Source organism: Anser brachyrhynchus, assembly GCF_964034855.1.
Source record: "Anser brachyrhynchus genome assembly, chromosome: 4".
Classification (NCBI taxonomy): domain Eukaryota; kingdom Metazoa; phylum Chordata; class Aves; order Anseriformes; family Anatidae; genus Anser; species Anser brachyrhynchus.
Window position 1 is genome coordinate 56593671 of NC_137698.1, and position 14443 is coordinate 56608113.

At 34.9% G+C, this 14443-nt stretch overlaps 1 protein-coding gene and 1 long non-coding RNA gene across 3 annotated transcripts in view; one reads left to right on the forward strand and one right to left on the reverse strand.

Annotated features, from left to right (window-relative positions):
- Nucleotides 1-14333, reverse strand: part of LOC308193842 — a 30246-nt gene extending 15913 nt beyond the window's left edge. The window contains exon 1 of the long non-coding RNA XR_013949999.1: nucleotides 4314-14333. This is a non-coding gene — a long non-coding RNA (uncharacterized lncRNA). The remainder of the gene's footprint in view (nucleotides 1-4313) is intronic.
- LOC308193833 (uncharacterized protein) overlaps nucleotides 1-14443 on the forward strand; it is a 568958-nt gene that overhangs the window by 26434 nt on the left and 528081 nt on the right. The gene's annotated exons all lie outside the window — the stretch shown is intronic.

Below are 14443 nucleotides of genomic sequence, written 5' to 3' on the forward strand. Positions count from 1 at the left end.
CTCCAGTCTGCCCCTCTACACAGTTCTAAAGAAGTTTCAAAAGCCAGTGTATTGCTAAAGCAGTACACACTCCTCTTATCCCTTCTTTGTCTTTGATTGCATTTTTTTTGCATTCTGTATTTAAGGTCAGGCTCACCTTGTTTTTATCAGAAGGCATTCCATTTTCCACTAGTTTTCCTGGGACTTGTAGTTTTTTGTTTGTTTTTGTTTGTTTTCTTTGTATTCTTTATTAACTTTACATTCATATTTTTAGGTTTGTTTTCTATTCATTATATTTGTATTGAATGCAGTAATTTCTGCAAATCTGATATTTGTCAGATTACTGGTTAGGAGTTAGCTGTTTAATAAACTAATGGCTTTTAGCCCTCTTTGGGGAAGTTCATGAACACATAAAATCTCTGGCAAGCTCATGTTAAACAATTTTACTACCATTTAATACTGTCTGTTAACTGAACCAAAATCTTAATTTGATTTCTTCTTAGTTAGTGATGCTTTTTCCTGTAGACAACTGTACTTCAGCAAGGTGAACGTAGTCTAAGAATCAAGCCAACACTGCAAGCCAGTATTGTAAACACTTTCAGTTGTATAAAAAGTAGAGATATACAAGCATTTCCTGGTAGAAATTTCCTTATATTCTTATATTAGTCTTATATTTCCTAGAACCCTATTTTGAGATGTGTGGAACAGCATTCCTGAAGATGCCATAAAGCATTCACAGGTGAATTTCGTTGTTGTTGTTTTCCAGATGTCTCAATATTTCTATTGTTACTGGACACAAAATTACAAGGCAGGGAGAAACTAAAAAGATTATAGAGCATTTTAGCATTGCTCAGTGTAGTGTATGTGACTAAGAAAATGCTCAAGTTCTGTGCAGTCTCACTGCCATCAGCCTTACAGCTTAACTCACCCAGACAGACATTTTCGCCTTGATAAAATATTTGCACCTCTTGTAGTGTATTGAAGATTTTTAGGCCAGATATTTCCAGCAAGAAGCCTTTTAAGTCAGACCACAGAAAGCACTTGCAGAAATTAAGCTTCCTGTACCCTTAACATGCCTATTAGATTCCGCCCCTGCTGCTGCTAAGCGCGTGAAGCAGCCTGAACCTGAGCTCTGATGGACAGCTGAGTGATGCCAGGATGCTGAGAAACCAGCTCCCGAAGCAATGAAGAAGAGATCTGCTGGGTTGGTAACTCGTGGTCATTAGGGCCACCTCCCTATGCAGCTGGTCTAGCAATGATATTCCCTGAGTAGCTGGACAGGGCAGGCAGAACCACAGTGTAGTGGAGCTCATCCACACTGCTATCCTGTCTCTGCCCATCCACTCAGTGCTAACCTGCAGACAGGTCCTTAATCCTTCTACCTTTAGAAAAGGGAAGGTCCTTCAAAGGACTCCTTTGCAGCTGCAAGGGGACACATGCGAATTTTTGGTGTGGATTGTTAAAAAGCTTTCTGCGATATTATTGACAGCACATTCCTGGGACATCTTTGAAAATGCAGCTACTGTATTCTCTTCATGTGTAGCTGCATAACCAATTTCTGAAACAAGGATAATTTGGGGGGGCTCAAATGTTTTTCCCTGAATTTCCTAAAAATGTTAAGGGTTTTATATAAAAATATTCATTCTGTAACATTTGTTAGCACACCATACTGTTCATATTTAGGCTTTTTAAAGATGTTAAAGTTCTTTGATGCAAAGGTTATCTTTTAATTGAAAGTGTTCACAGTATTTACTGATAGAAATTCTTACTTTGCCCGAGAAGGAACTGCACTTTTAAGCATTTCTTGCTTGAACAAGCTAGAACTGTTAGACTATTCAGACAGTCACACCACTTTATTTGAACTCACATACCGAATCAATGAAACCTCCGTCACAGTTCTAGGCAAATTTGAACCCAACAAAGTAACAAGTCTAATGCCCAATAAGAAAATACTTTAAGTGGAAAAGTCCTACTATGCCATAGCGTTAACTGCAGGAAGAGTTACAGATTGTGAATTTATTTTATATTTACAGCAACAGGCGCCAGTAAAAACAAGACAAAAAAACAGCACTTTGACTGACTGAAGCAGACTTTCAGATTTTGTCAGACTGAAAAATGGCAAGGTGTCACTGTGATCATGAATAGGCTTATAAATACTGAAATCAGCACCTGCTGTTTTGGAATACTCACTCAGATTAAGTAAATGTATAAATTAGCTTGGTAAAATGGAGATATGGTGATCGGTTAGTAAAGTAGCTGGTTATAATGCAAAACTGGTAGAGCAAATCCACATGAATGTCACTGGAGTTCTTCAGAAGGTTAAACATTCTAGTTTGAAGACTGTACCTAGTGGGACAAGTCCAAATTTGTGCACAGTATATATCCGGTCTCAGTTCTGTTCACAAATATGCACCGTGTATTATTATAGTGAAGCAGGTCTGCATATAGGCACCCTGCTGTCTGAATTCGGGAGCACCTCCCCAGACACGGAGCATCACTGACTTTGCCTGCATCAGACCATCAAAGCGCACTCAGTGTGCCATGAGTCCCAGGGACCTGGGCAAAGAGGCAGAGCCCTGCTACCTCTCCACAGAGGGAAAAGAGGCTGAACTAGTGTCACAACATGTACAACTGAGAAGTATATTGGGATCAGAACGGGCAGCTGATGGATCAGGTCCGTCAGCTGTATGAGAAGTTAATGAGAATCTCTTTGCCAGAATACGAAAGAAAAATAATGTTTGGAAGATTACGAGAACTTTGCGGTATTAAAAAGTCTAAAAATGTAACTGCTATTCAGTAAGCAAACTACATTCAAAGTAAAGGTTGTCTTATTTTGAGAGAATATATTAACACACCAGTGAGGTGATTAATGTGCAGTTTTTGGCAGGATATGAAGGCTTTTAAGTTTTAACAATTTGTGAAGAAAATCTGATGTGCTAAAACAGTTATGAAATGCAAGTCAGTGTAGGTGGTCTTTAACAACACAGTATGACCTTAAGGCAAAAATATTTAAAACATCAGTGCAATACAAATGGGTCTTAAGGCATTTTGATTTGAAAAACTTTGCCTGCTGCCTTATGCATATGCAGGCATATATGCTTACAAAAAACACCCAAAAGACTGAGCAACTACCTCCTTATGTACTGTAAAAAGGAAGAGAGATCTAAGAATAAATTACCAAAAAAAAAAAAAAAAGAGAGAGAAAAAGAGAGAGAAGTTTAAGAACTGTGTTTGTTAGGAGTTTTGTTGCATTTTTACCATATGGCATAAGACTTTCCAAACAAATTTCAGCTTTCTATCAAGCCTTCTGGAAAACTAATAAAGTATCTAAAATAAATAGAGCTATTTGCAGCATTAGAAGTAGAAACAAAACCCAAAAGAACAAAAGATCACCAAGTTCATTGTTTCTTCTGTCACAGATACCAAACAGAGCTGTAAAAATTGCTTAATGAAAGCATTAAGATGTATTCTGACATGTCTGAAAATCTAATCCAAAATGTGGATATTTACTAGCTGGAAGCGAACTCTAGACATACTAAATACTTATATAGTTTAAGTACCCTACCAGAAGTAACATTCTTTCATTTCTGACACTGGATTGGAACCTCGTATTGGGAATTAAAACACACACCCCCATCCATCCATCAAGGAGTCCTACTAAACAGATGCCACCTTGGAACACTCAGGGTTAAATCTTACAGAGATACTTTACTATTGTTCTGTTTCTGTGTTATGATTTTCAAAAGATCATGAATATTCTGGTTCCTGCCTTAATTTACTCCATGTTTTATTGCATACTTAAAGATGAAGAAAGTCATGCGTTACCACCTCCCCTTGCCAAGAAAATTCTGGAAAACCTGGAACTGATTGATAAGAGCCAGCTTCACATTGAAACTACTTTTCATAAAAAGCTGCTCATATCTGCCTACCTAGTTGTTATAAGAAGTTAATCACAGAAGAACAAAGGACATACTTTTAACTTGGTCAAATTACTAGCATTCGTTGTATTACATATTCTTATATAATTAAGAACACATAAACCCTGCATGTGACTTAAGCTTCACTTGAGGATGGGAGTGTTAATAAAAACGTATACATTTCTTTTAACTCAGGATCAGTTTACACTATTAAACTGGAAAGGGCAATGTCCACGAAGGTGAAGAGCATATCCACTTTTCTGTCTCCCTTCTTCCTTCACTAAGCAACAATGCAAGCATATTAAATATAAAAAGAATTCCTGATAACTGCTCGGCTAAGAAAACTTGGCAAAGAGATTTTTTCCACCACCTTGTTGAAAAAAAGACTCAAGAAACAGAAATATAAACAAAAAATACATGTCCTGTGGGAATGATGGAGGAGATGCAGTCCTTCTCTCTTTCCCTCTGGTTCTCCAGGTCCTGCAGAGCTACTATGACTCCACCATCACATTGCATCTGCTGTGGTTTCCTGCTCCTTAACACTGTGACAGATACAGGCAGTCAACATTAGCACTGATTACAGGGTTTTGTCTGCTGAAGGACCTTGTGCTGAGGACTTCTATGTTATCTAGCATAACACCTGTGAGGGTGAAGTTTGTCCTGCTCTCCATAATATCAGCAAATGTCAAGTATGTGGGAGGGAAGGATGGAGAAACTGAGACCCCATTAATCTCTCTGTATAGACTTAGATGAATACAAACTTTATCTGCAATCTGCAAGGGATATTTTTGTAAAAAGGGAACTCGAGGAAATGGGGTTGGATATATACATGTATTAAACAGTCAAGGAAATGCTAAAAATAAAGTTTAAATTCTACTAAATGGGAAAAAATAAATCTTTTATTGCTTGGAACTTCTTGGAACAGAATGCGTGGTATAAAATATGTATGTATTTGCATAGTAAATTAGGAACCAGGGAGAAAAAATATTTTTTTAAAAGTTGAAAAATAGAGAAAGTTTCCGTGAAACACTATTAAATGTCACATACAATGACATTTTAACTAAAGTTTTAGAACTTTTTAAAGACTGATTTTTTCTCTTTATCATTTAGACATAGTATTTACTAGATGCTATATACTGAGCTATTAAAGTTCTAAGAAACATTGATTTTTTTTTTTTTCTTTTTACCCTTGTCCTTTATTGGAAATCCCTTGAATATTCAAGAGTTTAGGAAATTATGCTGATGTAGGATTTCATTTAGAGTGTTGTCATTTGGAGGTCTCAAAAGGCTGGCACATATCTGAGATGTTACCCAGCTGTGCACACAGAAAATGCTACATGTGTAGTTTTGTGTGAGAGAGAAGGTCAATGGAAGAGGTATGTTTCCCTGCAAACAATCAGTAAGCAAAGGATATCTGAACTGAGAAATTGTAAATGGAAAAAATATGTAAAACAGCAAGTGCACAAAGGGTGAAGAGAGAGCATGCTGATTTCTGAGGATAAGAGAAAATGATGTATGGGTACACAACTGCTTAAAACCAAAAAAACAAACAAACAAATAAAAAGCAAGATGTTCAAGCACATTCATAGGGAGAAATAAAACATTTGCTCACTTTCATTTTGTATTTCTTTCTGCAAACATTTTCTCTGGTTATTGATGATGATGTACTTTTTTTTTTTTTCATCAATATCACCATTCATTTAAAAGTTTTCATGTTGATCCATGAATAATGCAGCAGATACATCAGTTAATCATGATGAAGGTAAAGAAAATTATATGAATAACTTGACTTTGAATGAAGCTTTAGATTCTGGAGATCAGTATAACCCCTTGTATCTTCAGTAATAATAATAATCATCATCATCATGAAACATTTAATACATGAGTTTTAAATCTGATTTTCAGAACTGTCAAGCTTTTTCAGCTTTTTTTGAGTTTAGCTGGTGCTTATCACAAAATTAAATTTTAGAGAAGGACCAAGAAAAAACCCTTAGAAATTCTAGGCATTGATCACCAAACTGAATAAAAATAGTAACTATATTTTAAATTAAATATTATTATTCCACTGCATCTTTCAAGTCAATGTCCTTCAATTATTCATTGATATTTAGAACCTTGGAGGAGGAAGGAGGAATGTTTCAAATATCTTTTAGTATGGAATTCAAAATGAGAGGAGTTGGGAAGAGATTTTGATCTGATACAGCTGGTTTCATGCAATACAATTTTTATGTCTGAAAGGAAGAGTAATTTTATGAGTGACAACTACTCAGGGCTGTCTTGTCTGACATGGCAAAAGCTGTAGAAGAAGAGTTGTGAAGAAAGAAGACTAAAACATAAGGCCATGTAAATGCCACAGTGAATATGTATCACTTTCCATCAGGGGAGTAGGGGAATTAAAAAGTTAACAACAATCCCTGTTTACCAAAACAATATACTTTCTAATTTTTAAGTGTTTTGTCAGCAAAGGAAATACAATGTCTAGGGGAATATGGGGGAAAAAATAAAAGCCTCTGACATCTGTTATATTTTTTTCTTGTGAAATAAGCCCAGAAAGATGAAAAGGATTTGACAATGATTGCTGGGTGTGCTATACTGTGGTTCAACCTCAAGGGCACAATAAACTTAGAACAAGTGCTCAGAAACAGATCAAAGATCCAATGAATTATTTTGCATTTTTAACCTCTGACCAAAACACCATATCCTGAATACTGTAGCTGTTAATTGGAGAGCTTAAAAGATAAGTAGCATACAGGGACAACCATTGCCATAGGAAAGTAAAACTGTGTGATTAATTATGGCATATTCCCTTGTCTATTCAATATGTTTATGTAAAACTTTTTTATTCTTTCAGCAATAATATTAGAACTCTTCCCCTAATGAGTAATATTTAAATTCATACATATGCAAATAAAAAAGTGAGAATATGCATAAATGTCTATGTGAGATATGTTACCCACCTAAAAATATATATATATACAAAGCCCCTTCCTTACGTGCAAAGGAGGTTGTTCAGCTATATTTATCACAGCATAATGACAAAAGTCAAATATATTTGTAACTCTGGGTCTATTTTGAAGAGATCAACACATTATGCAACTCCATTTTCAATTTGTTGTATTAGCCTATGACCCAATGATACTGTTTTAAAGATCATGGAAAAGTCAATATATTCTTTTCAGTCTATTTTGGATAGCAAGATGGCTCTAGGTAGCTGTTAAATCTCTATGATCAATTGATGACATGAGGTAAATTGTTTTGCTCGTTTGTGAGCAAAGGCTGGTTCTGGTAATGTCATTAAATGTGCAAGATACTCGTACAAATTTACACAAACTATTTTATGTCTATTCAGTTTGATGACTTTGTTGTTGTTGGCTAGTGTTTTGGTAACCAGTTACCAAAATCATGTGAAATTAATTCTAATGGTTTAACAAAGTTATTAAAACAGGAAGAAAAGGTATGATTGAATTTCAGTTTCGTCAACTGTTCATATCAGTTCAACACATTCTAACTACTGAGTACTACTGGATAGTTCTACTAGTGGATACATGTATTTGCACAGATTTTTTTTTTTTTTTCCCTAAACAATAACAGCTATGTTACATTATAGTCACGCTAATCATGGGATATGAACAGTTTTCTGGAACTAAAATGAATAATGTTAAATCCTGCATTTTGTATATTAGATGGGCTGTATCTCTGATCAAATGACTTCTCTTTCCATTTGTTCAACATATGCTCAGTGAAGTGAAACTAAGGACTGAAAGTCTCTCAGAATTACAGGATGCATTCATAAGAATTTAACAGGAAGTAAGGAGGAGTTAAGATCTACAGAAATCTTCAAATTACTCTAGTATTTGTTTAAAAGAGAAATATACAGAGGTAGAAGAAACTTCCTTTTAAAGTTAGTTGCCTTTTCTTTCCTATTTTTCTTACTAGCTAAATGCTTTGATTGTCAGATCTTCCTTGCTCTATAGGTTTAGATCCAGAGGGAATTCTGGTCATAGATTCTTTTCAAGCATCAAAATAAGATTTTTATCTGTATATTTTTCTATTCCTAACCTTTAATCGTCACTTCATAGGATGATGAACTTTTATATCTGCTAGTTTAGTTAGCAATTCCAAACATAAGAAATTTAGAATTTACAGTCATGGCTTGTAACTTGTAAGTTACATCGTGTAACAGAAAAAGACTAATACTCAGAGACTGACTTTTATACTTTGTCTGTTGTTCCATCATTTTTCAGGTGAGCTGTCCCCCCCACCTTCTTTTTTTGTTTTATTTTTAATGAAAAAGTCCAGATTAACATAATTAGTAGCAATTAAAAGAATTACATAGGGTATTTTCATTTTTCTAACATGAGGTCAAAAAAAAAGAAAAAGTGATCATTTCATTAAAATGTAAATATGTCAACTGAAATACAGATAACAGAATATTTATGATTTAATTAACAGAATGAAACCATCTCGAAAGCACAGACCGCCTGTGGGAAGGTCCAATAATAGCAATCTGAGCTCAAGTAACAACTGATTTCAGTGGAGAAATACTGTCTTCAGTGAAAAAGTCTTTTCATACAATCATGAGCCTGAATATTTAATAGTTTATCTTCAGTGGATACATTCAGGGGAAAATAAAAGGCTGAATAAAATTGAAAGAAAGCTATCAACTGTACCACAATTTCAGGTTAGGCAATTTAGATTTACCTCAACAGTTTTTCTAAATAAAGCTTTGATATGTTTCATGAAAGAGAACTGCAATTTACTATTGCATTGGTCTATTTAAATAGGTTTTGAGAGGGGTAACTGTTCTCAGTTAAATAGTAGGCTCTTGTACTCTATATAGCTCTAAACAGTAAAGATTATATGTCAAATACATCTAGAAAATTCATTCCTCTTCTGTTATTCCAACATAGTTGCTGTTGTTTACCTCAGAGTTGAATTTAGCTCTGTGCTTCAAGTAATGGCTAAATCTACAAAAGATGTTAGGTCTCGACCAGCAGTGTTAGGCACACTGAATAAAAATGTAGGTCCTTTAAATATTTGTCCATCTGTCTTTTAATTCTACAGTCACCCACAACACATTGGCAAATATTTTCAAAACTTCCTTGTAAACTAAAAGTATCTGTCCCCGGGCATCTCTAGAACTGCTCTGGCATTCACTGTGCATAACAGTCAGGTTCTGCAACAGTAGTTACCCACAGTTGTTGCTGATATCTGTAAACATTTTTACACTGCTTCAGTTTTAGACACAAGAAACAACTTCTAATGAAAGTTTTCTCATTTATTGCTTTCATTATTGGGACCCATTGACAGGGTGATGCCAGGATGACTAGGAAGTAGGTCATGTGCACAGGCTGAATCGGTTTTATCTACAGCAGCTGGACTAAAGCGTAAAGCTACAGTTAAAGCTTTCCATAAAGCTTGTTTGCAGTCAGAAAGCTGCATATCGAAAGCCTCTGTATTATTTGCTACTATAACTCTAGTGAACAATAACAAGCAGGGCATTTCTTTAGATTTAAGGACAACTCACAGCTCAATTAGGTTTCCAAATCATGAGAATTGTCTGGATAGTGTCATTTGTGCATTGTGTTTTAAAAGCTACAGATAACAGCTTTGTACAACTGAAGATGGGCAATTTTCCTAGTGTCATGACATGGACTTCCACGACTGTATGCTATGCCACTACTGTCTCTAGCCCATTTTGATCCGCGAATGAGTCCATCTCATTTGTAGAATGGATTTAATAGAAGAGCAGACTTGACATAATATCTTAGAAGAAATACAGTTATGTTGGTCCTACCTTGGGCAGGAAGATGGATTAGAAATATCTATAAGATAAGACATGGGAGTTCAAATTCTTGTTTGCTCAAAGAACTTGAGTCTTTCCTCTTACATTACAGGATAATACGCTAAACATCATGCATGGACATTTTGTTTTATCTTAATGAATTGCTGTTAAAAAATGGGATGGCCTAATTAGAGGATGGATCAAATCTGCAATTCACTTTTTCATGATTTTTGGAATCAACTAATAAAATCAAAAGAAATACAAATTACATGCAGTTAGGGAATTCTTCCCTCTTGAAGGACTAATGGATTATTGGAAGTTCTCAGTAAAAGTGTGGTGAACACTTTTCATTAGATACAGGGATAGACTGGGCATTAGTCAGTATAAGGTTAGGCAGCCACTGAGCGGCTAAAATAAGAATATGTTCATGGATATTATATGGCTAACACGCAGCAGGATTGTTGGCTCATGGCTATTATTTGATCGTAGTACTAACTGCTGGTATCTGTTGGTTCTTCTAGTGATGATGTCTTAATAGCAGTCACTATACTTATATACATTTCTTGGTCTTTAGTTAGCACTGAATAGAAAGAAATAGTTTTTAAATTAACAGTAGAGCTTTATTGCATTTATGTTAGTTCACCAAAATTGTCACGGTCTTGGGGTTTCTAAAGCCTGCTCATTTCTAACATGACTGTATTTTAGAAGAGTATTATTCCAATTGTTCATCTCTCAATACGCAGAGATTATTTAATACATTTCAGTCAAATTGTGGAAAGAGCAAAACTCGCTGACACTTCTGAGACATTTCTATTCTCCAGTCCCTTGATTATAACAGTTTCTCCAAGGTAATTGCTCTGAAATTCATTTTCTAATCCTACAGTTTTCAATTGTTGGCTAAAGATTGAATTAGGAACTAGAGCCTAGATCCTCTGAGGATTCTCTGAGGGCTTGGACTTATGCATTGCTGTTGTGTTAGCAACTATGCACCAGTTGTGTCTTTGACCTTAGTTTAATTTAAAAATATGGTCTGTCATAAGAGTTCTGTATGAAATATAAGAAATGTCAACTGGCATATTAACAGGTTAATGTATTCATTAGAGTAATCATTGCAAAACAAACACAGTGCTCATTAATAAAATCCAAGTATATGTCAAGATTGCCTCTGTGCGTCCCTTCAATACACACAGGTGTGCAATACTACTAGTCTGGCAGAGAAAAAAAGTAAGCAAATAAGGGAGAAAAATGAAACAAACCAGAAGAATGTTACTATGCTCTTGGTAATAAAGTTTCCAGTGATCAGTCTGGGGAACCATTTCATTCCATGTTTTTAAACAGGCACGGAAATAAAAAGTTCTACTGAAAATTCTGGCTAGCTAAATTGGAGAATGGAGTAGATAAAGGGGTCAAAATATCCATATAGACGGAAATGAATGATCTTAAAGTGAGCAGTAGTAGAGATGGATGTAATTTACTAGTATAAAGTGCAAATCATGCACCTGGGGAGCAGACAAATGATTCCTAACCTTCAGGCAAAGTGATCTAATTCAATTTAAACAATTCTTTGTTAGCTGCTCATGTAGATTGAGATGGATTACAGCAGAACAGTTTTGCTATAATACATTACAAAGGAGTAACCTATGGGGGAAAGATAGTAACTAGTAGCTGGAGACAGAGGAGCAGGAAACTTGTTTCTGGCACAGACGGACTGTCCACAGCTTTGAGAATACTAGCAAGACGTATCGCTGTTAGCAAGGTGATATTTCAGGTCAACCCAAATGTGAGAATGGCTGATGCCCAAGTGTGCCCTGGCACTGGTGCCACTGATGACCAAACTACACTTTTAACATGAGGAATTACAGCATAATCTTTTCTAAGGCTATCTCAACAGAAAACATTTTGGTCAGTTCCTTTGATTCATAAAATTCACTTCAATTTGTTTTTTCCTACTCTGAATGAAAATGCAAAATAAAACTTTCCCTGCTTTGTAAGAAAAATGTTCTGAGGTTTTTCTTTCTATTAATATTTCACAACTCATCTCTACTGAGTTGAAGATAAATGTGAAAATGATTTTGACTTCTGAATAAACAAACTGATTTTCTATCAGTTATAATATTATTATGGTAAGCGAAGGCTAGGTAAATTTTATTTATTTATTTATTTATTTATTGTTCTGGGAAATAATACACTTACATAAATAGAAGGGAAGATGGCATTCATTGCCCTGTGCTTTTATGAAACATGAAAATAAGAGGTGTGGGTATAATGTGGTTAGGTTACTTCTGATAAATAAGCTCAGACAAACAATGCTGTTACTGAAAAATAAGAAATTAGTAAGGCAATTGTGTAGAATGGGAATGGCTCATAATGCATAAAAGAGCACATTGGTTTTCAGGGTGTCTAGAGCAACTGAAAGAACAATTAAAAAAAAAAAGTCTATAAACTTAGGGGACTAAACACTAACCATAACTTGCATGTAATTGGTGCATACTTTATTTTGTCAGAACATCTAATCTCAGTTCCTAGATATCCTCTTGTTATATTCTGCTCTGCAAAGTTAATGAACAAAATAACTAAATAAGGAGGCACTATAAATGTGGCACAATCATACCTAGATCTTTAAAATAAGATAATGCAAATCCATGCTAGCAAATACTTGCAATGTGGGCAAAATAGGTGTGAAAATGAAAGGCTATGTCTCACCAAATCTTGCTTAAAATATTGTAAACAATCATGAATATAAGTAGCAGCAAACATGCTCTGTTGTAAATGATTTTATTTATAAAAGCCTAGAAACAAAAGAGGTAAATTTTTCGTAAGGGGCGAACAAAGAAATCAAAATGTATGAGTAAAACACCTGAGGAAGTAAATATTCACAGCAATAATTTCAAAATACCTCCTGACAAATTATATCAAAACCCCATAAAAACTGTTCCTAGACATGCAAAAGCATTAAATACTTATGCTTTCCCAAACACTTTTCACTGTAGGAGAAAAATTCAGCTTTGGTATGCATCACAAAATGTATATAGAATGAATGACAGGGGTAGGACCCTTCTTTGGAATGAAAGTCTGATCTGCATATATGCTTACTGAAACATACCTTCAGAAATGTTGTTTTTAATTGTTTCCACCAACACGCACACACTTAAAACATTTAGCTTTATTTATTTTATTTTATTTATTTAGTTTTTAGCTACTGCAAGCAATAAATTTTCAGATTATTGACAGACAAATGTAGCAGAATACTGAAATGAAAACAGTAACTTCATTGAAAAAAGAAGTGAGGGAGGAAAGAGATTTTTGGGGGTGGGGATCAAAAACTCATCTTGTTTCAGTCTGAGCAAAACTCTGCTTGTCAGAAAAAACAAACAAACAAAAACACAATGTGAGAAAATGGCTGAATGCCTGCAGATAACATCCTAGCTAAACAAAGCCTGATTATGTGACTTAGAGCCATGTTTAGTCTTTGAAAGAGGTCACGGAAACACAGGACATACTTTTTTTGTTTCTTTTGTTTGTTTTGGTTTTGCTGCCAGATAATCAGTATTTCATTTGTATATTAATTCCACATTTCTGGAAATAGAGTTTTGGCTTAGTCTGACTTAAAAGGATAATGTATTTGCAAGTCCACATTATCATAACTGCCATTCACCAACTATGCACCTATTTATGCTTCTTAGTTAAGGGGCTGCCTAGCCTCAAAGGGTAGGAGAGAAGCAAAGAAAGTGTAAATACATCTTTGTTCCCTTCTCATCCTAATGGGGCGAGGATATAGTGTACATTTTCCTCCAGCCAAATAGGAAGCATGCTCACTGACTGAAAGTCAAAGACAGCTTTTCCTCCTCTACGGAATGGGACCAGTCAAGGCTAATCTAGCATCCAGGAAAATTCCATCACCTTGACTTTGCGCCTTGCTTTGCCTCTTTATATAGATCTCATAAAATAAAAATAATAATAATAATAAAAAAGGTAAGGTTTAGCTGAATATCAAGCTTCATCATTTGACTTTCTAAAGCCTTTCATGAATATTATTCCAAAGACAATTACTCTAATATTAGGAACATATCTATTTAAGCTGGTTAATATTCCCCCAAATAGGGTGGACAAATATTTAATTGCTGATTATGATCTGTGACAGCATAGGTTTTGGTGAAATAGCATTATTCCTTATTCTCCACTGAAATCACTAACATATGTGGATATCCAAAATCTACCAACCACAAAGAAGAATGCAAAGTGGTGAAAAAAACTTTTAAAAGACTGTTAAACTGCATCTGTCACACATAATGAGTGCTATATAAAAATCCATTTAATAACAATACCACTGAGCTCTTTTTAACTGATCTTTCCATGACAAATAAATAATGTTTCATGACTGAGGAAAGACCTATTGAAGAAACTTAATTTTAAGTAGTCTCTAATCATGTAAAGAGTTCCACAATCTATTCAGATTCATTTTCTGGGGTGTTGCTTCTCGGAGTATCTATTTCTCCATAAGCCTGTTTAAAACGCTAATATGCTTAATACCTATTTGCAATACCTAAGAAGTAATCTAGTGCATTCAAACTCAACACATACTAATTTCCTCAAGACTCTTGAACACTTTATAGTGCTAATTATGTCTATTACTGTCATTTACTTTGAAATGATATGTGTGCTCACTTCTGAAACAGAAATCATGAATTTTGCTTAGTAATGAAGAAAGTTCTGTTTCAGTAAGCCTTTCTGATCTAATGACTCTGATTTCATTTAGAAATAA